At 38.3% G+C, this 24,116-nt stretch overlaps 1 pseudogene; it reads left to right on the top strand.

Moving 5' to 3' along the window:
* The first annotated feature begins 3,395 nt into the window (after nt 1-3,395).
* LOC139880710 (probable carotenoid cleavage dioxygenase 4, chloroplastic) overlaps nt 3,396-24,116 on the top strand; it is a 77,995-nt pseudogene continuing 57,274 nt past the window's right edge.

Here is a 24,116-nt window from a genome sequence, read left to right as displayed (position 1 = left end):
TCATGAACAACATGTTGAAAGTCAAAAACAACAAGTTTTAGGTCGACAACAGCAAGTTTGGGTCATAAACAACATGTTAGAGGTTAAAAAAAACAAGTTTTGGGTCATAAACACCAAGTTAGAGTTCAATAACATCAAGTTTTTGGCATAAACAAGAACTTACAAGTCAAAACAGTAAGTTACGGGTGGAAAGAAGTTATTGGTCTAAACAACAAGTTTTGAGCCAAAATCAACAAGTTACGAGTCAAATTAAACGTAAACATGCACATATACTGAAGATACATACAATAAATGTGCAGATCGAATTTGGTAGAGTATTATAAACATTAATTAGGTCAAATCGAATTAGGTAACGTAACTTCAAATGATTGAGAAGAAAGACGCGTAGAATTGAAGATTTCAACCGCAAAATTGAGGATCTGAACAAAGCAACAAGGATTACCTTATATAAAGCTTTAAAAGTGAGATCTCAAGCTGTCTGCATTCAGTTCGAAAGAATTTCGTGAAGAAGCCGAATGCTCTCAACTCCGCCACGACAACCTCATCAAAGGCCGTAGCATAGCCTTAAGACCACCTTTAGCGGTGGCGTGTTGCCACCAACACCGGCCAACACGCGGTGTAGTGGTGGCGTGTTGGCACCATTTTGGTCGGCGTGCAGCAAGTTTCAACCGAACATCTGGTACGCGTGTTGGCTACTTGGTCGACGTGGACTCCTCCCAGCCGCAACAAAATGCAACGGATGTTTGTGTTTTTTTTTTTTGTTTTTTTTATTTCTCAACTATATATAACTTCAAACACATATATCAAACATAACAAAATTAAACATTTCTGTCGAACTTGGACATTAATAACATTGCGAATCCGAAAGAGAGAAAGCGTTGCATGAAGATGAAGAAGAACTTGCTCCAAGAGTACGGCGACTTGATTCAGTTGTCGGATGAAGACCACGAGTAGTAGTTTAAATTTTAAGGACTTTTTTAAAAAAAATAAAGTAACTTTATGTCGTCTTTTTATTTATTGTAATTTTCTATTTTTAGGATTGTAATCGTTTTTTTAATATTAATTTTAATGTGTTTTATTAAATTAATTTGTTACTATAATTACAAAATAATAATATAAACTAATTAAACAAAATAAATTAAATGCAAGAAAAATGAAAAAAAAAATTAAAAAATACCCCAACACGACACTCAGCACGCCACCCAGTACCCATCAGTCTGACAGCACGCTCATCAAGCACCCCACCCCACCCAGCAATACGCCCATCATGGGCTTTAGGGATAAAGATGGTCTAAGGATTACCTGAAGTTTTGAAAGAGTTCGAGAGAGATCGCAGGATCGAGAGAGATTGCTTCAGGAATTGCATAAAGAAAAAGAATAATCGAGTGGAATACACGGCGAATATGTAATTAAGGTTGAGGAATCATGATCTTTTGAACATTCAGTCGTGAAATTAGATTACATAAGAGTATTAAACGAATGTCAATTCTGTAAATGAGAGAATGTATAGATTTTAATGGAATTTAATTTTGTGGAAATTTTACGAAAACACAACATGATATAGAATTAAATTTCAATTCTATTGGAATCCCATGGGATTCTATCATCCAAACAACCCCTAAGTTCTCGAGAGAAGAAAATTTGCTATTGGGAGATTCGGTCGAAATTTTGTAAGGTTTAATAGCAAATTTGAAGATTAATTAGGGATTAATTGAATTGTACTTTATACATTTAAATATTAAATTTCACAAATTATATGTGTAAATATAGAAGAAAAGCATAAACATAAGCATAAACTTTAACGTAATTATTTAAAATTATTTATTTTGTTTAGAAACTCTAAAGTTATAGTTTAAGTTCATCTTAAAATGTTGACTACTTTTAACTTTGACCAACTTAGATTACAAAATTCGATTTTGACTTATCAATCAACGTTGACCGATTAATTAAACGGATTTTGAAAAATCGAAAAGGATTGCTCATAAAAATGAGTAATCGGCGAGTAATTGATTTTTTTATAATATTGCTTATAAGTGTTGAACTCTAACTAAATTGATTCAATGTGAGTGGTTCAAGTTATTTCAAAAAGACATAATTTACGCTTAACACATATCACGCGATTCTTACCGATATTTATACGTTATTAGGTTTTGAGACAACTTACATGCATAATGAGGGCCGCTCTCACTGCATCCCTAATATAACCTTGAGAAATTTGATTTCCAGATGTCAATTGATCCATGACGAAACCCACCCTAGATTTTCAAAGTTGTCATAAATTTATAAGGCTTAATAAGCACCAAAGCATAAATGGACGTCACGTCCAATACCCGTATTGATAATAGAAGAAAAACAATAGACAAGTACATTCAAAACTGTAATCAAACACGTAAATTGTAACATTTGCACTAGTAGGTGTCTAATAACGGTGTCTTAAAAAAGCTGCTTAATAATTTAAAAAAAAGTCGATACAAGACACTGTATCCTATGTGTTAAACTCAAATCAGTTGATACTAAACATTGCAAACCCTTTCCTAAAATCCAGATTTTCTTTTACACTCTTTGAGTTTGCCTTTCAAAGTTTCCATAACCATGTCTATATTTCATTTTGTTTAACTTGCCTTTTTTTTATGAAAGGCAAGTTGTTGGCATCGAATACTCTCATTTGCCATGCACGCACGCGATTTCGAACAGGTAACCCGAACCACATTACAGGGATCCGAACCTTATACCATCCCGAGGGGCAGACGGTCGGACATGGGTCCTGAATACTTTTTATGGAGAGCAGTTAGGTGGGAATCACCCAGGGGGACTTAACCACCGACGCGATCATCTCCCGCAGTTGCTATACCCGCCCCCAACTGCGTGCCTAGGAAGAAACCCGCACCAATCTCATACGGGGCATGGACGGTAAAACACCTCCCCTTCCACCACCCCACCCACCCCCCGGCGATGTGGAAAAAGTTTCATTGGTGGTACTGGTACTTCATGACAGAAATAAAATTGTGTGATTAATATGTAGCCAACGAGAGTCGAACTCTAACCTCCCCTAAAAGAAAACAAACCTACAAATAACAGTCACACTATTTATCCTCAAGTTCACAATTGACACATTTTTGAAGTGTCAAAAAATCTTCAATAATTCGTCCAAAATTAATTTGCAATAATATCCTTATCTTTCTATTCAACTGATAGACTATGTCTTGCAAATGTGAGCCACAAACCAATCAATTCACAGCTTGTTTATTAAGACACGTTTAAAAATGAGTACCAATTACATACTAGAGTACAAATTTTGTCACCTGTGTACTTGAAAACACGATTGCCATCTAACGAAGATTTAAGATTTATTTATATTAACATTTTCGCTACAAACGTTTTTAAAGATTTTAGCAATGGGAACAACATTGTTCAGCTCGATCTGCAAGCCTCTAATTAATCAACGATGCACCAATTTATATCCTCTCTCAAGTATAATGAAATCTGGTTCAAGATTCATCGTGTCCGTTTCCAGGCGAAACCAACAAAATGTACAGGAAGCAAGAATAACTGAAAAAGGGCCAGAACAAGAAGTGAACCATACTCATGTTGATCAGGGCCGTCTCTACAATTTAGAGGCCCTAGGCGAAAATAAAAATGAGCCCTTATACACGTTAAATTTTTTTAATACAGATAAAAAGATTATGTTAAAATTTATCAATACGAAAGAAGTTTTCAAGACATCCGTAACAAATTTTTGTATTATCGAATATTCATTCGACAATATTTTATTTAATTTACTTAACTATTCGACAATTGTATATATAACAAAAATTTTGGGCCCTTCTAATTTTTGGGCCCTAGGCAGTTGCCTATGTTACCTATGTCCAAAGACGCCTCTGATGTCGATTCAAGAAAATCTTTACTCGAAATTTTTCTCGACACACTTTAAAGAGCAATCATCAAATTCATCGATCCTCCTATTCACTTTTCAGTAGACCCAAACCACGTCCTATGTGACAATTTCGGACCCGTTGATGAGCTAAGCCCCACTGAATGTTGTTGGACAATAGTCCAAATCATGACAAACATTTAGTAGACAAATACAAATTGTCTTTTGCATGATGAAGACATCAAATTGAATTTGTCTTGTGCATGGTCAAATAAGAATGCACTAAAACTTACAACTTGTTAACAACTTATTTACAACTCGTTTACAACTTGTTTTAAACAAATGATAAATGGAAAGAGTAGACAATTTGAAATCTTCTTCCTAACATACAAGTTCAACTATAAAAGGAAGTGCATGGATTTCATTTTAGAGTATCACAAAGAGAAAGAAAAACATAGTTGATAGATTTATCAACGGAGTGTGTTTATTTGTGAGATCAAGAGTTTATTCTTGTAAGGATTGTAAAAGAGTGTACGGAAAACTTAGATTTTATACTAAAATCTAAGGGGCTTGGGTTTGGGTTTAACTTATAGTGTACTTTTTCTTGTATCGGGTTCTTTTATATTATAAGAATAAAGGGAACTCTTTGGGTGGACGTAGGCAGGGTTTTGCCGAACCACGTTAAATTGTCGTGTTTTCAGTTACTTTATTTGCTTTCTATTATTTCTCGCAAGTTTGTCTCAAACAATTATATTCTCGCTTCCGCTAGTGTGGGTGCGTTGGGCAAATTGTCATAACAAGTGGTATCAGAGCGTATCCAGGTTTATCGGGTATTTTTTGGTTTGAGATGGCGGGAAATAGCGGTATGCAGTTTAAGGTGGAGCCATTTGATGGAACCAGGAATTTCACCTTGTGGCAAGCAAGGGTGAAGGATGTTCTGGTTCAACAGGGCTTGGCAAAGCCGTTGAAGGGTAAAAAGGACGGAAAGCCAGAAAAGATGACGGATGACGATTGGAATGACATCGAGGAAAGATGTGTCAGTACCATTCGCCTATCCATCAGTGATAAGATCATTAATAATGTCACTGGCGAGACAACCGCTACGGGGTTGTGGGTGGACCTCGAGAAGTTATATCTCGGGAAGAATATGACCACAAAGCTGAACTTGAAGCGTGATCTTTATCGGTTGAAAATGGAGGAAGGCGGGAATATCATTGAACACATGAACGTGTTTAATGGTCTGGTGGATCAACTTGCAAAAGTTGAGGTTAATATCGAGGAAGAAGATAAGGCCCTTATTCTTCTTACCTCTCTTCCTAGTTCGTATGATACTTTGGTTACTACTGTTCTTTACAGAAAGGCTACTGTAAAGATGGAGGAGGTAGTACCGGCACTCTTATCTCAGGATAAGAGACGAATATCGGATGACCGTTTTGAGCATGAATTTGCTATGGTTGGTCATGGAAAGGGAAGGTTTTCCGGAAAAAGATCTGGTGATAAAAGTAGGTCCAGATCAAGAGACGGAATGAAGGGTATCCAGTGCTTCAAATGTCAGGAGTGGGGTCACTTCAAGAAGGACTGTCCACTTTGGAAGAATGGTGAATATAAATATGGGGGTTCGTCGGTTGCAGTTGCAGTTAATGAATCGGTTAATTTGGGAGATGTTCCCACAATCTCCAAAAGTTCTACTTCTGCTCAAGATGAATGGATTTTAGATTCGAGTTATACAATGCATGTGTGTTCCAAGAAAGCTTATTTTGATAAGCTAATATTAAAGAAGGCGGGGGTGCTGACTTTAGGTGAGGGTTCAACATGTGATATTGAGGGTGTTGGAATGGTGAAAATAAAATTGTTTCACGGAGCTGCTTACACACTTGGTGGCGTGGCGTACGCACCAAAGATGTGTAAAAATCTAATTTCCTTAAACCAGTTAGATTCTCAAGGATACGGCTATCGGCCGTAGGTGGAGATATGAAAATCACACGTGGCGTGAAGGTCCCGATGATTGGAGAGAAGTATGAGGGTTTGTATCGTCTGGTGGGGAGTACTAGATGTACTCGTATCTCGAAGGTTTGGAAAGTGTGCACACGGGAAATTGATCGGGAACATGTGAAGACATGTTTGATCAAGTTAGGCGATGGTGAGAAGGAAAATCCTACTGTGGGAGAGGTGATTTGAGACTCCTCTCCGGAGCCAACTATGTAAGTTGACAGGGTCAGCTGCACATGTTTATTGGCCATTTTATTTGAATCAGGTTCAGGACCAAGATGATTCAAGGTGTGTGCAGCAGTGATAACGGAGGCCAATGGTGAAAGTACTAGGTGATATTATTTTCAGTGATAAAGAAGATAAATGTTCGTCAAGGTGGAGATTGTTGGACAATAGTCCAAATCATGACAAACATTTAGTAGACAAATATAAATTGTCTTTTGCATGATGAAGACATCAAATTGAATTTGTCTTGTGCATGGTCAAATAAGAATGCACTAGAACTTACAACTTGTTAACAACTTGTTTACAACTCGTTTACAACTTGTTTTAAACAAATGATAAATGGAAAGAGTAGGCAATTTGAAGTCTTCTTCCTAACATATAAGTTCAACTATAAAAGGAAGTGCATGGATTTCATTTTAGAGTATCACAAAGAGAAAGAAAAACATAGTTGATAGGTTTATCAACAGAGTGTGTTTATTTGTGAGGCCGAGAGTTTATTCTTGTAAGGATTGTAAAAGAGTGTACGAGAAACTTAGATTTTATACTAAAATCTAAGGGGCTTGGGTTTGGGTTTAACTCATAGTGTAATTTTTCTTGTATCGGGTTCTTTTATATTATAAGAATAAAGGGAACTCTTGGGGTGGACGTAGGCAGGGTTTTGCCGAACCACGTTAAATCGTCGTGTTATCAGTTACTTTATTTGCTTTCTATTATTTCTCCCAAGTTTCTCTCAAACAATTATATCCTCGCTTCCGCTAGTGTGGGTGCGTTGGGCAAATTGTCATAACAAATGTGACATCATACATGGCTCATTGCCCATCCTTTCATGTCTTGATGGCGTCTATATTCGTATCGGGCCAAACCCACAGTTTACCCCTAATGGTCCTCACCATTACTTCGATGGGGATGGGATGATGCAATCATTATGAATTTCTCAAGGTAGAGCTACGGTTTGTTGCAGATTTGTGAAAACAAATAAGTACCTTTTTGAGCACCAAGTTGGATCATGCATCATTCCGAATATTATCGGAGGTATGCAGGATCTTGGTCCCTTTATTGCTCGTGCAGCATTATACGTTGCCAGAGCAATTTTGGGACGATATGACATGTCTAAAGGTTTTGGTGTCGCAAACATTAATGTAGCATTTTTTGGTGGTCGGGTTTATGCATTATGCGAATCCGATCTTCCCTATGAAATCGAAGTGAAAGAAGATGGTGACATAATAACCTTAGGCCGTCATGATTTTAATGGTAAACTTACCTTAAACATGACGGCCCACCCGAAGGTTGATCCCGATACTAATGAGTCTTTTGCATTTCGTTATTGGGCAACACGCCCTTATTTAACTTACTTTCGCTTCGACGCAAATGGAAATAAGCAACCCGATGTTCCGATTTTTTCCATGAAGCAATCATCACTAACACATGACTTGGCTATTACTCAAAAGTATGCAATCATTTTTGATATTCAACTTGGAGTAGATGCAATGGACTTTATTCGTGGATGACGACTAATAAGTGTTGACCCAACAAAAGTCCCAAAAATTGGTATTCTTCCACTATATGCAACAAATGAGTCCGAGATGAAGTGGTTTGATGCTCCTGGATTAAATATATTACATGCTGTTAATGCATGGGATGATATTGATGATGATGGAAGTGAAGTTATCGTGTTGGTGGTGTCGAACATATTGCATATGGAGCATTTTATGGAGCGATTATATATGACTGAACCTTCTATGGAAATAATAACGATTCACTTTGGGACAGGGACGGTGTCGAGTAAATCTATATTGATTGATAACTTAGAGTTCCCTGTGATCAATCAAGCATATGTTGGCAAAAAGAACAGGTAACAAAAAAACACATTTATGAACTGCACACATGCCCTTGGGTAGCTCGTTAAAAGTGTTGGTTTAGTGTACACGTCATAACACAAATCTATACTACCGATTATATACAGGTCTATGGGGTCACACACTTTAACATTTAGACACCACTATTATATATTGTTGATATATAATTATAACATATAGTTTAAAAAGGTATTTAATTAAATACGATTTAATTAAATATCAAATGCTCAATGACTATTTGATCACAATTTATTTGATAAATTTATTTTAAATAAAGTTAAAAAGCTAAGTTAAATATTACTCGGTATCTTTTAACAACTCCATGATGACTTGCTCCCAAAAGATTTGTCATGATATTTGATTCCCAAATAAATAAATAGATTTTATGGAGATTTGATACCCAAATAAATAAATGAATAAAATATCATATTAATATACATATGCACATGTTTCGCCCTAATTTTTGGGATAGACATCACAAAATGGATCCAATGTCACTTTCTTACTTTACAATATTAATGATACGCATACCCGATCAGCTCGTGTAGCGCATCAAACAACATCGCCACAAGGATTTACAAGGGTGCGCGCTAAGGCATAGAGCGCTATACTCACAACCATGGCGCCAGTCCCATCCGCGCGCATTGGCAGCGTCCACATGTTAGGTCATGCTGTAGCTGGCAGAGGACACCTGGCAGACAGAAGGTCAGAACCGACAAGAACACTTTTTACTTTTGTCGGATCAGCTCGCTTGAAGATGTACTATTTGCAGGCCACGATCCTTCACCCTTATTACGTGGCGATAAAAGACAAGAAAGGTTATCCTATAAATACAAGACTTCGTCCACAGAACAAGAGATCCCGAGGGGGGGTGGAATTCACTCCCATACACATATACTCTAAGAACAGTAGCGCATTGCGCAATTATACCCGCGCTACCGGACTCATAACATTACACTAGACATCCTTGATATATAGGTAACGTTCCATGAACATAAACCCTATCACTTAGCACGAGCCATCGATGTCCGGACTATCCGCCGATGGTGGGTATACGTTTAACCACCCCTATTGAGATCCTCATATCGCTAGGGGTTATTCACGGTACTCCGGACCGGAGAGTTAAACTCAATTGACCCTTAAATCCCCTCTTAATGATGTCGAGCATGGACCGAACCCGACCCGATTATTCTATGCTTGATCATTTGGCGCTATCCGTGGGACTCGAACAAGTTAAAAGATTTTGATTTGATCATTTTTCTGTATGTCCACTAACAACTCGCTTGTTTCTTTTTAAAACAGTAACAGGTGTCGAAATGACTAGCAAGCAGGAAATACCAAAGCACGCACAAGCGCAAACTACCTCGCCCACAGGACCTAAGCCGACCATCAAGGGGTCTGCGGGAACTTCAGACAGCGCGCCACCAAGAGGCGCCCAGATACCTCCCCCTGGCGCATCCGCGTCATCTTTCAAGACCCCGGAAGCGACTAGGCCGATACCGTGGGCCTCGAACACCACAAGTACGGGATTCGTACCCATCTACTCAATAACTGAATCCGCGCGCAGTAGCCCTAGCCACACTAGCAGTCCTGCTGGTTCACATGGCACGCGGCCTTCACTTTCACCTCGAAGAGATACCTCCCCAAACACCCCAGGATCTGGCGCTACTATTTTTGCGCATGGAACTTCGTCTGCAGGGAGAGGTGCATCCACAGAGTCACCGGCTCGAACGCGCGAGCAACGCGCCCAGAGCCAAGCAAATCTGATTAACGCTTTGATGAACGCCGCGCCAGATGATATGGTGCATGAGTTTGAGCAACCCGGAAAGGCCGAGCTCATGATTGAAAACTTGTATGCGGGAATGAAAGGAGTACCCGTCAAACCCTCTTTTGAAACAGCTCCCACTGGAGAAAAGATTTCAGCGCAAATACTGAACCACATCTCAACGCCGCTACCTGTAATAACGTTGGGATACTATGACGGATTCTCAGACCCTGATGACTTCTTACAAAAGTACGAAGGAATAGCACGAAACCAGCGCTGGGCTGACGAGACAAAATACATGGAGTTCCCACCGCTACTTGAAGGCGTAGCTCGGCAATGGTTTAATAACCTATCAGCACCAGTTATAAGCTGCTACGATGATCTCCGAACGCGTTTCCTGCTCAACTTTCATAACATGCGCGCTACTCGGAGGACGCATGTTGAATGTCATGACATCAAGCATTAGCGAGGGGAGTCCTTAGGACAGTTCATCGACAGGTATTGCCAAGAGGTAGCCAGAGTTCCGAATTGCGCAGAGTCACTGAAGGTATCCGGTTTCATACACGGAATCTGTAGGGAGCGCCACCTAACGTTATGGCAGAGGCTGAGGAAACCTCCTCCAGAGACACTGGCAGAAGTGATAAGGGAACCGCACGAACACATGCGCACTGAAGAAGACACAACCAGGTACTCGAGTTACAGGAGCCCAGGAAATGGTAGGTGCGACGGTTACGACTTACCAAGGGGTGGGCGCCAGTCAGGTGGTTTCGGGAGAAGCCAACACGACTCTAGCCCCTACCACCACCACGACAACAATCACCATAATGATAGTAAGCACCAGCGAAATCACCAAGGGAGCAGAATAACCAGCAACATCATCAGAACAAGGACAGTGACACCAGGGAAAACAAGCAAACCTTGATTAGGAGCCTCACCAAGAGTTTGAAGGAGATCTATGTGACTGAGCCAATCTCCAAAACGTTTGAGAAGCCCGCGTGCATGTCTGAGTACGTGCGACGTGATAAGTCCAAGTTCTGCGACTTTCACGATGACTTCGGACATGAAACCAATCGCTGCAAAGCTTTGGTTTATAAGGTGGTTGCGTGCCTCAAGCGCAGAGAGTTGAAACACTTGAAACCGGGGAAGGATGAATCAGGAGGGTGTAAGAAGGAGAGCGAAGGAGTTGAGAAAGACAAGGTCATTTATGTCTTTTCATGGGAAAAGAAGAAGGAAGTTGAGAAAGAGCCATTGATTCCATATGAGGCCTTGAAGGCACACCTCCCGCGCGAGCCCATTTTCGAGAGGAAATGCGCTCCACTGGTGGTAGAATGTTACTTGCCTGAGTGCACTCAACTCATTGACAAAATTCTCATCGATACTGGCAGCTGTGTCAATGTCATGTTCTTTCATTGTTTCGAGAACCTAGCCTACAGAGTGAAGCGCAACCTAAGAAAGGTAAAGCAGCAGTTTAGGGGAATAAGTGGGGATCCCGCCTGGTAGAAGGGGATACTTAGGACAGCGCTAACCTTACGGGACAATCAACATAAGGAGAGGGCGCACATGACAGTGGTCGACTTTAAAGTGATACGCGCTGACTCGGAATACGATGCTATCCTGGGATAACCGGTGTTATCACACTTCGCCGTCAGTACCTGCCTTTACCAAGGGATCATAACGCTACCCACCCTGCTAGGAGAAGCCACGCTCAAGTCCAAAGTGACTGCAGAGGACTATCGACTTCGACATGTACGCATAAAACGTAGGTAGGTAATCGTTTGAAAAATCACAGATCACACGTAGCCATATAACCGCAAAATTGGCCCTTGCATACTTCACCGGATGAAATGGATTAGACGCGCAACCAGTCTACGCGCTTACCGCATTAAAATGAGCACAATCTTACATAATCCGAAACATAAGACGCATATTAGAGTGCGTTTGCACACATACTCGCACTTTCGTTGATTTGTAACACTATTTGACTGGTATCCACAGATCCGAAGTATTCAAGCCGCGGCAAAGGCGATGAAAGATGGGATCGGCTCTTCAAGAACTGGAAATGATGAGGGAGACGAGATTGCTGGCGTTGACTATGAGTACGAAGAACACAAGGATGAGAAGTTGAGGGAGAGAGCATGCAGCTACAGTTATGATCAAGGAGGATACAACTATTATTAGTACTAGGAAGTTTGGAAGTTCTTAAGTGCACCCTGTTTAGCGCATTTTAAATTTGTAATGATGACAATCTCTAAGCGCTTTACGTGTATGATCTATCTATGTTTAATTATTGTCTCCAAGTTATCGTCTGCCATAATCTTTGTACCATTATATGCAAAGTAGCTCTTTAACTTGAAAATGGTGCACACAATCTTTTAGGCAGCGCACTCCTTTCTTTGAAGGGTTGCTTTCTCCGGCACCCGTGCGGCAGAAACTCGTTTGGCGACGAGCTAGTCTATTATAACCGGACGGTTAAGCGTCATTGGGTTGACCTAACCAACCCACGCAGAACTTGAGATCTGCAAGTCATGACTATAAACAACGGCGTTGGTCGTGCCTGACCTCAATCCTAAGTGTTGGCACACTTAGAAGACTCCCGATGCGCACGCACGGATGCTTAACTTAAGCATATATTGTGTGCACAACAATATATGTGATAAGTTAAGTGTTGACATGCCTCGAGTATAATTACGATAAAAATCAAAGAAAGCCAAACATTTTAACAAACGATCTTACGCGCATGATCATACAAGAATCGCGAACATAACCCATATACTTGGTCGCACTGGTATTTAACAATTATCACTTAGAAACATACACATCGCAAAGGACAGAATCGGGTCCATCGCGCATATACAACCTATGGTTAACAATGAAATATTCTTAAGTATAAATTGCTAACGCGCACTTGTAAACTATAAACGCATTACAACATGCAAACCATGCACAATACATAGAAGTCAACGAAATAAATTTTTATTATTACCAAGAAAGTGATTACATTCTTAAGGAAAATTACAAAATTACAAGGGGTCATTTAACAAACGATGAGCATCAGCAGCGGGGTCTTCGGATAAAGCCACAAGTGAAGGGACCATGATGTTCATCAGTGTCGGCTCCACACCCTTGCTCTTCTGCGCCACAAGGGGATCCACTTCCTTGGCAATGAGGGCATCCAAGGCCTCAGAAGATTGGACGTGAGGCTGAATCTTCTTCCAGAAAACAAGCCTCTCCTCCGCCTTGAAAGCAAGAATGGCGTCAACAAGAAGATTGCTCACATATTTCGAGTCACAAGCACGAGCAACAAGCGTAGGGAGACCCTTTTTTAAGGTCTCGAACTGACACTTTGTCGTGTCACGATCAACCTAACAAGAAGATAAGCGATCAATCAAGTTTTCGCGCTCTCCCTCCCAAGAGCTCTTTTCAGACTCGAGGGACCTGACTTTTTCAGTCAAATCCTCAACTTGAGAGGCTAAAGATGCCTTCTCCGCAGCTAGAGCAGACTAGGCACTGACTGCCTCTTCGCGCGCCTTTTCGGACTGCTCAAAGTCCGACTTCAGATGCACGATACGGTCATGCAACTGTTCAGCAGTCAGTGCGCCTGGTGTAGAAGAGCCAGCACCGTCCAAGCGAGCCTTTGCCTCCTTAAGGCAACTTTTAGAGCGCATCAGGTTCAACATAGCCAGTTGAACGTCAAAGCGCCACATTGCCTCGGGCGACAGATGCCCAAAGTAATTGGGAAGCTTGATATCTTCCAAGTAGTTGAACTGAAAGGTTGCTGTAGCCTCCGGGATAGACAGCAAGTCGTTCATGCCGTAAAATATCAGGCGAGCCTCTGCAAATCAGAAGATAACTGGTCAGCAACATAAAAGGTAGCGCAAATTTCAGCGACCTGAGGAAAGTAAGCCTACCTTTCGCCTTTTTAGCGCGCTTACGCTTCCTCCCACTCTCGGTTGGGGGCTCACTCGCCTTGCCCCCTTCAACGTCTGTTTGATGAGAGTCATCACCTTCACAACTCTCGTGCTGGCTGGCGCCACCAGATCCACAGGCATCAACAGTAGCGTCACCATGAACCTGCTTCTCAATATCCATACCCTGATCACCCTGATTCTCCATTTCGGGCGTCTCAGTATGAAAGCCCTCGATATCGCGTGAAACACGAAGTTTGTCTAGACGCATCTCTGCAAATTCAACAAGCTAAGTTAGATAAAAGTGATGAAAAGAGAATAAGTACAAAAATAAAACCCATCTGCCACCTACCATTATCATCGACGTCTTTGATAACTGGCAGGGCAGGCGGATAAGGGCACATATTAGCAATCCGTAAAATGTCTGAGCTATATTGGCGTATTGGGAGCTCGCGGTTATAGAAATACCCAAGTCTCTACTGATCGTCTGGGGAAAGGGGAGGCCTGACATTTAATTGCGCATTCGTAGCATCCGTATGCCATGCGCAAATATTCCTATATGCAAGAGGGATAAAAGAATCATTGATAAAGAAGAACGAGTTCTTCCACTTCTTACACACACCGGCTTTCAGGCGTTTCACAAAGTTAATCCTGTCGTTAAAAGAATACCAACTTTGTTGGTTCTTGCGGTATGAAAATACGTTCTTAAACAAATCCAGTGATGGAGGAAATTGATAGTGGCGGCAAATCATCTCGAAGAGGGTAACACGACACGCGCTATAAGGATGCAGCTGGCCGATACCAATATTGAAATGACTAAGGACCTCCATAAAGGAGGAAGTAGGGGGATAGCGCACATTCCCTTCTACCATGACTTGTCGGTAAACGGTGACCTTGCCGTCAATTACATCACTCGCGCGCTGATTAGCCAGGGGCACTAAAGGATTCAAATCAGCCAAAGGTGGGTACCAACCCACCAGCAGCGCGATTTTGTGCTTTATCATAATAGACCTAATTACCTCGCAGTTTAGAGGCTCAGAAGTAGACGAAGAAGATGCCATCTATTAAACAAGGAATTTAAAAGGTCGTAAGAATATAGACTAAACGTGCTATAACCTGAAAAACCTAATAAGACGAGGTCGAAGTAAGCTGAGGAGATTTGCGCAAGATTAAAGAGCACAGATGAAGTAAAAAACTGAAACAGGTGATTATGAGGTATTTATAGGAGAGTAAAAACACAAAAGAGGTTCCTAGAGAAGTTGAAAAAGGGAGGTTAAATTATGAAGGGCATAGATGGAGCCACGTGTCGCAAGATGGAAAGGAAAGAGTACGAGGTAACCGAGGGCGGCAAAAATGGCGGAATGACAACTGTAGCAACTGACAAACATCGCTTCGATTTCTTTGCATTTAATGCAGCAGGACAACAATATATGTTTGAAATAAAGGTAGAAGAAAGTGGAGGAGCGTGGAGAAGAATAGCTGAACGATAGATACGAGTTGAATTCAGCGCCAAGCGCAAAGCTTGTGCACAACATTGAATGATAGATACGAGCTGAGTTCAATGCCATGCACCGTACTTGCGCACAACACTGAATGATAGATATGAGCTGAGTTCAATGCCATGCACCGTACCTGCACATACCATTGAACTGGAGGGACTTAATGATACGCATACCCGATCAGCTCGTGTAGCGCATCAAACAACATCACCATAAGGATTTACAAGGGTGCGCGCTAAGGCATAGAGCGCTATACTCACAACTATGGCGCCAGTCCCATCCGCGCACATTGGCAGCGTCCACATGTCAGGCGATGTTGTAGCTGGTAGAGGACACCTGGAAGACAGAAGGTCAGAACCAACAAGAACACTTTTTACTTTTGTCGTATCAGCTCGCTTGAAGACGTACTATTTGCAGGCCACGATCCTTCAACCTTATTACGTGGCGATAAAAGACAAGAAAGGTTATCCTATAAATACAAGATTTCGTCCACAGAATAAGAGATCGGGGGGGGGGGGATTCACTCCCACACACATATACTCTAAGAACAGTAGCGCAATTATACCCACTCTACCAGACTCATAGCATTACACTAGACATCCTTGATATACAGGTAACGTTCCATGAACATAAACCCTATCACTTAGCGCGAGCCATCGATGTCCGTACTATCCGCCGATGGTGGGTCTACGTTTAACCACCCCTGTTGAGATCCTCATCTCGCGAGGGGTTATTCACGGTACTTCGGACCGGAGAGTTAAACTCAATTGACCCTTAAATCCCCTCTTAATGATATCGAGCATGGACCGAACCCGACCCGATTATTCTATGCTTGATCAAATATATATATGACACTAATTGATGTGTGTGAAGTACGATTGAAAGACAGGAGAAAATGAATTTGTAGTCTTTAATTCTTTCTTTATTATATTTGAAGATTTAAATGTTGTCTTTGATTGTCAAATATAACTCGTTAGAATTATTGGGTCGAATTTGAGCATTCAACTTTGTTTAATTAATTAATCAAAGTGTTTGATTAATTATTACTTTTGGGTTATACGGACTAGCATCCGATTGGTGTTGTTCGACGTGCTGTGTGGATCAACCCTAGAGATATTCATACACTTTGAATATATGTTTCAACCTAGACATGGAGAGTTCTTTCTACCGCTCTTGCATCGCTCGCTAAAGATATGGAGAGTTCTTTCTACCGCTCTTGCATCACTCGCTAAAGGTATATCTAAACTCCTCTTTGTGAATTTATTATTTGACAATTATTAGTGGTGAAATTGGATCTTGTTGGGATCGTTAATCGTGTGAATGTTTTACTTGAAAGTTTATTATAATAAAATAAATGATGTTTATTTTAAAGTTAATAAAAGATGTTTATTTTTCATGTTCCGCTGCGTTTATAAAATTTAAAAGTGCACACGATTTTCCATCAGTGGTATCCGAGCCGCTTTTACACCGTTTTAATTGTCGTGTGACTATTCTTTAGATTTAGCTTTGTGGTGTATTGGTGAAAGTCGAAACCTTTTTGGTTTTTAAAGTCAACACAGTTGATTTAGACTTAACCTAATGACGCACAAATATTGTGACACCCCGTACAAAATCAACGTGCACGAATCATCAACAACAGGATCATTACATGGTTACAACGCTATATGCTGTTTAATAACAAGTTTTGCATTCATGAAAAGGTGACGTCTTTACCAACGTCAAATGTTTTACAAAGATAACGTGCTTCTACGAATAGAAAGCATTAACATGAGTACGTAACACAAAGGTCATTACAAAACCATAGCTCGTAAATATCATAAGTTGTGAATGCAAAATAAAAGATCCATGATTGAGACATCTCTAAACAATGCAGCGGAAGTCTAACACAGAGAGTCTGTAACAGCAAGTCTATAACATCAAGACTATAACAGCAAGTCTAACAGCGGAAGCAACATCGTCTAAGCACCTGAGAAATACATGCTTAAAAATGTCAACACGAATGTTGGTGAGCTATAGTTTGTTTGTAACCAGTAATGTAATGTAGACCACGAGATTTCAGTGCTTCAAATCAGCATTTCAAATCAGTATTTCAAATCAGTATGATAAAGTATATGCTTATCCGTGGGCACCCGGTAACTAACTTAATAAAGTAATATAAATATCACCCCCTAAAAGTACACTTGGCGAGTGAGTAAGTTTACGAAGTATTAAACACCCTTTGAATGCTAGCGCGACTAGCCCGAGTGGGGATGTCAAACCCTATGGATCCATATCTAAGATTCGCGTTCATCGGTTCATAAACCAATGACTAAACATTACCGAGCTAAGGGGAATCTTTGTGCCGTTATGTCACCCACACATATATAAAGTTTAAGTACTTGTGTCTAGTATGTAAAACATAAAAATCGCATGTGTTCTCAATCCAAAAAATAGTTAAAGTAAAAAGGGAGCTATAACTCACAGTGAATGTGCGATAAAAGTCGATACGAGATAAGTAAGCAAGTAAGTCAGTCCGAAAGGTCGTCAACCTAAGTTAAAAGTTACTAAGTCAGTAAATCGTCCCAATGGGTTTAAAAGTAAATAGGTTAGGTCTCAAGTATCATCATCATCATCATCATCATCATCATCATCATCATACGTAACCGATAAAGTAAGTTTTCAACAAGAATAGAGATCGAAACAAAGGGCTGACTTCGTTCAGCTGATACAACCTCTATACAAACTGAAATGACGCGAGACCAGTGGCTAAGGCTCCGTATATGAGTCCTTTTACCGCTGTCCAATTTTCAGATCCTAACTCGATGTCGTTTGACCGTGGCAGTGGTTCAAGCGCGAGTAGGTCAGAATTTTTTTCAGCACGTCGTTACAAAGGCGTAGTGATTTTTGGAAGGCTATAAATCCTAAACCGTATATCAGATTTAGGCGAGTCTTAAACAAAAAGTCATCTAATTGAACCGAACTATCTGGAAATCAACTTTTCCAGAAGCCCAGGAGTCTGATCAGACCCTGAAAAACAGTAAACAAGTGCTCCGGTGGGTTTCTTGGTGTTTGATGCTCTTCACGGTTCTCATCCTTGATGCATATAAGCCTCAAGTGTACAACTCTTGATGTTTTAGCATCACTCTAACTAAGGTTTAACCATAAACACACAAAGTCAAGACTAAGAATTAAAGTACAACTCATTTAAGAGTTTGAGCAAGATGATGAACCAAAGTTACATCAAATTCTTAGTTTCGACACAAGTACAATTTCTATTAAGTTATAAACTTTGTATCAAACTAAAATAAGCAAGACCTTAAGTTATAAAACTTAGATCTTATCTAAGTATTAAAGACCTTAGACTAAAAAGTCTAGATCTTATGTTCTTGGTGAAACCCTAAGTCATAGCACTTAGACTTTCAACTTTAACACAACCATAAGTTATGAAACTTAGATTTTGTAAAGTAAAATGAACATAAGCTAATGAGCTTTTGTTTAAACAAAGCAGAAGACCATAAGTTACACAACTTAGATCAAACACAAAAATGAAACCCTAAGCTAGAGAGCTTGGATTCCTAACCACACTTATGAGATCTCAAGCTAGTAAGCTTGTATCTTTTGTTTAATGAAAACATAAGTCACAAATTAAAGTACACCAAATTTAAAGAAGATCATAAGTTAATAAACTTTGATCTTAACTAAATTTTTGTAGAAATCTCAAGCTAGTAAGCTTGTATTCCTAGTGTTCTTGAATATCCTTAAAGTAAAAAGTTGGATCTACAAGTTACATGAAGATCATAAACATGAGTTTTGATCTTTTAACACAATTAAAGAGATCTTAAGTTAATAAACTTAGATCTAACAAGATAATGAAGATTCAAAGCTAAAAAGCTTGAATCCTTCATGTTCTTGAAGACTTTGCAAAACAAAGTTTGAATCAACAAGAGTTATGAAGATTCAAGTTACAAAACTTCAATCCTTGATTATGATGATGATGATTCACGAAAATAAAGAAAGAAAAGAAGAAAAGAAAATCAAGAACACTTACAAGTTCTTTAAAGTTTTAGAGAGAAGTTAGAGTGAGAAGCAACTAGAGAGAAACGTGTGTGTGTGTTTTTGAGAAAATGAAGTGAAATTTGAAAAATGAAGTGGTGGTGATGGGCATAAAAGGTCGACGAATTTTAGGAGGGTATGGGGGCACCATTTGGCCTCATGTGGTGCTGGCATGGTGTGATCCATGGTGGTGGTACAAGGTAGTGTTGGTATGTTGGGTGGTTTGAGACAAAATGCAAGCATTAGTATACGAGCATGCTAGTTACTTGTCTCATTACTTACATGGGCTAGTTATTAGGTAAATGGGCTAACTAGTCCACTTAATTGTCATTAATAAATAACAATTATGTTTATGTAGTCATAATATTCCAATTATGACAAAAGTTTAACGTGTACCAAGTACGTAGCTCGTTTTGAACAATAAGTGACACTAACGGTCGTAAATGCATTCGAGGATCATGTTAAGTAACTAAGTACTTAATAACACGTAGTAAGGCATTACGAAAGTAATTAACATAATTAATGATCCCAGAATATAATCTAACACAGTACACACAAATACGAAGTTTCGTGAAAGTATAGAGCATAAAAAAATATAAGTCGAAAAAGTCGGGTCGTTACAAATATGATTGAAAGAATAATACTAATTTAAATTGTAGATTTAATTATTATGGCTTGAATATTTATTATAATTATTGATTGTTGTATTCCATGGTTGTACACATGCATTGTAACCATGGACAAGCCATATGTATGTTTTAATAATGTAGTTATTAAAATTATGATTGCACACATAGCCCATAATGCCCCGACCTATGTATGATTGTTGTGATTGTTGTGATTGTTGATTACGATAATATTATGTCATGTTGATTATTTATTTTATTAGAAAGGCCATTTTGAAGCCAAAGTTGTATTTTATTTATTTTTCAATTTCATAGTATTTATTTATGTTTATTCTAAATTGTAAAAGTATTAGATTAGTTGTATTTTTCAATTTTAAATAAATGTAATAAGATGAAGATTGAAGATATAGATGCAACGTGAAGTTTGACTTAGAAGATGACGAACATGTCAAGTTAACAACGATGACGTTTGTCAAGTTTTTCACTTGGTTATTGAATCAAGTGGGAGCTAAGATATTACCCTTAGTTTGACCTCTTGATCCCATGTCGGTTCATGGGATCAAGCATAGGATTTTTAGGCTAGGCTATGTGTGTGTGATGCATGGCTGTGTTTTATTTTATGCATTTATATTTAATTGTTGATTATAATATATGCTAAATGTTTTTGATGAAAACATCAAATAAAACCGGTAACGAGTTTCAAGATTAAAATTGATGATTTTAAAAAGTTAAACTCTAACAAGTTTAAAGTTAAATGTTTTTTGAAACTCAAATAATATATATGGGCGACATCTTTTAAAACTGTTTTAAAATGATACACAATGTGTATTTGTTATTTTTATATATTAAATAAAATAACAAACTAGACACATAAACACGATTGACATATATATAATTGGTTAAAATGTTTTTTTAACTAATAGTGTAGCGAATCTTGTGTGCATGCATTATTCGTTGACACGAACGTTTTCTAAAATACCCCTGATAGTGCTAAAAACAAACATATATTTCATAGCATTATTCCTCAAGAAAGACAAGCTTTTAGTTATAATTGTCCTATTTACAAGTGATATTCGCTTAAATAATAAAAGGTGAAGACAAAAGACAGATTTGACGAATTGAAGACGCAAACGACCAAAAAGCTCAAAAGTACAAAATACAATTCAAGAGGTTCCAATTATTGATAAGAAACGTCTCGAAATTACAAGAGTACAAGATTCAAAACGCAAAGTACAAAATATAAAATTGTACGCAAGGACGTTCGAAAATCCGGAACCGGGACCGGAGTCAACTCTCAACGCTCGACGCAACGGACTAAAAATTACAAGTCAACTATGCACATAAATATAATATAATATTTAAATAATTCTTATAATTATTTAATATATTATATTATTTATAAAACCGTCGGCAGAAGAAAACAACCAAATATGAGCCTCCCCAGCTAGCCATGCGATCGCATGGCCTGGAAGGCATAAATCCATGCGATCGCATGAGTCCCAGTTCCAGCCCACATGCCTATAAAAATCGAGCATTGGTGCACCAAAAACATCATCTATCTTTCTCTTCTCTCCATATATACGTAAAATATATATTTATAATTTATATTTTAATTTTAATTTTAATTATAATTCTAATAATAAGGGTATGTTAGCGAATATTGTAAGGGTGTAAGTCGAAATTCTGTCCGTGTAACGCTACGCTATTTTTAATCATTGTAAGTTATGTTCAACCTTTTTACATTAATGTCTCGTAGCTAAGTTATTATTATGCTTATTTAATCCGAAGTAATCATGATGTTGGGCTAATTACTAAAATTGGGTAATTGGGCTTTGTACCATAATTGGGGTTTGGACAAAAGAACGACACTTGTGGAAATTAGACTATGGGCTATTAATGGGCTTTATATTTGTTTAATTAAATGATAGTTTGTTAATGTTAATATAAAGATTTACAATTGGGCGTCCCTATAAATTACCATATACACTCGATCGGACACGATGGGCGGGGTATTTATATGTACGAATAATCGTTCATTTAACCGGACACGGGAATGGATTAATAGCCACTAGAATAATTAAAACAGGGGTGAAATTATGTACAAGGACACTTGGTATAATTGATAACAAAATATTAAAACCTTGGGTTACACTCAGTCGACATCCTGGTGTAATTATTAAACAAAGTATTAAAATCTTGTTACAGTTTAAGTCCCCAATTAGTTGGAATATTTAACTTCGGGTATAAGGATAATTTGACGAGGACACTCGCACTTTATATTTATGACTGATGGACTGTTATGGACAAAAACCAGACGGACATATTAAATAATCCAGGACAAAGGACAATTAACCCATGGGCATAAAACTAAAATCAACACGTCAAACATCATGATTATGGAAGTTTAAATAAGCATAATTCTTTTATTTCATATTTAATTTCCTTTATTTTATATTTAATTGCACTTCTAATTATCGCATTTTTATTGTTATTGTATTTAATTGCACTTTTAATTATCGTACTTTTTAATTATCGCAAGTTTATTTTATCGCACTTTTATTATTCGCAATTTCATTATCGTTATTTACTTTATGCTTTAATTTAAGTCTTGTATTTATTTTACATTTGGTTTTAACTGAGACTAAAGTTTTAAAATCGACAAACCGGTCATTAAACGGTAAAAACCCCCCTTTATAATAATAATATTACTTATATATATATATTTGTATTTTTATAAAAGTAAACTAATATAGCGTTAAGCTTTGTTTAAAAAGATTCCCCGTGGAACGAACCGGACTTACTAAAAACTACACTACTGTACGATTAGGTACACTGCCTATAAGTGTTGTAGCAAGGTTTAAGTATATCCATTCTATAAATAAATAAATATCTTGTGTAAAAATGTATCGTATTTAATAGTATTTTATTGTAAAATTTAATAGTATTTTATACCACTCCGCTACCGCATCAAGTATTTTTGGCGCCGCTGCCGGGGATCGTCTTAAAAGCCGGAAGCGTAACGCTATATATATAAAAAAAAATAATTAATTCGGCCTGTACTGTAGCAGCCCACTCTATGGCCCGAAACCCTAGCCCATGCGATCGCATGTGTCATAACCCGTCCTTAACCATAAGAACGTGTTAGATAACGTATGATTTCATTGCGAGGTATTGACCTCTATATGCGACATTTTTTAAAAAGGAAAACTGCATATATTATACATTACAAACCAAACCATTATTTTTGTTACAAGCTTTAGACAATAAAAAGATGATTATCGTTTAACGATAATCTTCGACTTACAAACTTTACAAATGATAATAACAACACGATTTCTAGCATATTTTACAACACACGTCCTCGGATATGCAGTTTTATTTTTGACACAAATATGAGTACGCATGATCCTGCTTAGATTCAACATAATGCAGCGGAAGCTTTAATTATCACCTGAGAATAAACATGTTTAAAAACGTCAACATAAAGTTGGTGAGATATAGGTTTAGTGCGCAGCAATATATATATATAGACCACAAGATTTCGTATATAAACATTTCAATAAAAATATTCTAAGTGGTTGAGCACTTGGTAACCATACTTAACATTTTCACGTCGCATATTCCCTTTAATATGAAATCTTACTACACCGTACCAAGTGTAGTCACAAAACGAAGTACTGTGCAACCGTTGAATACTGGTCGTCCAGTCCGGTTGGGGTTGTCAGGCCCGATAGATCTATCAACAGGATTCGCGTTTACAATACCGCTGTAAATAACAGTTACCAAGCTACAGGGAAGTATGCCAGTGGTACAACTCAACGTAGAATATATTTTTCAGTTACTTGTGTCCATAACGTAAAACATAAAATACATGTATTCTCATCCCGAAATATTTAGAGTTTAAAAGTGGGACTATATACTCACTCTTGTCTTGATGATATATATATTTTGACTCGGTCTTCCGGTTGATATCACGAACCTATCCATATATAATATATCAATATGTTTTCATTTTAAAACAAACGTTATATGTATATACTTGTTATACTTTTAATATTTTGAATATTTCCTTAGTCCGTAGTTAGCATTCCGATGTTAGTAATTCAATTTTTAATGGTTCATTTTTAGATGTTTAATATACCCGCAATAAACAAAACCCCCAACGAAATAAATAAAACCCCATCGTATATGTATTGGTCGAGATTAATCTTGACCCATGGTACCGGTGTTGTCAAATGACGTGTTGCGTACATAAAGTACCGGTGTTGTCAAATGACGTGTTGCGTACAATCATGGGATCTTATGATTAATCTTCTCGTGTTGTTTACGGGTGATCCTGAACCATATA

Source organism: Rutidosis leptorrhynchoides, chromosome 1 (genome assembly GCF_046630445.1).
Source record: "Rutidosis leptorrhynchoides isolate AG116_Rl617_1_P2 chromosome 1, CSIRO_AGI_Rlap_v1, whole genome shotgun sequence".
In the NCBI taxonomy this organism is placed as follows: Eukaryota; Viridiplantae; Streptophyta; class Magnoliopsida; order Asterales; family Asteraceae; genus Rutidosis; species Rutidosis leptorrhynchoides.
The sequence above is the reverse complement of the archived record's forward strand: the minus strand, read 5'-3'. Positions and strand labels throughout refer to the sequence as shown.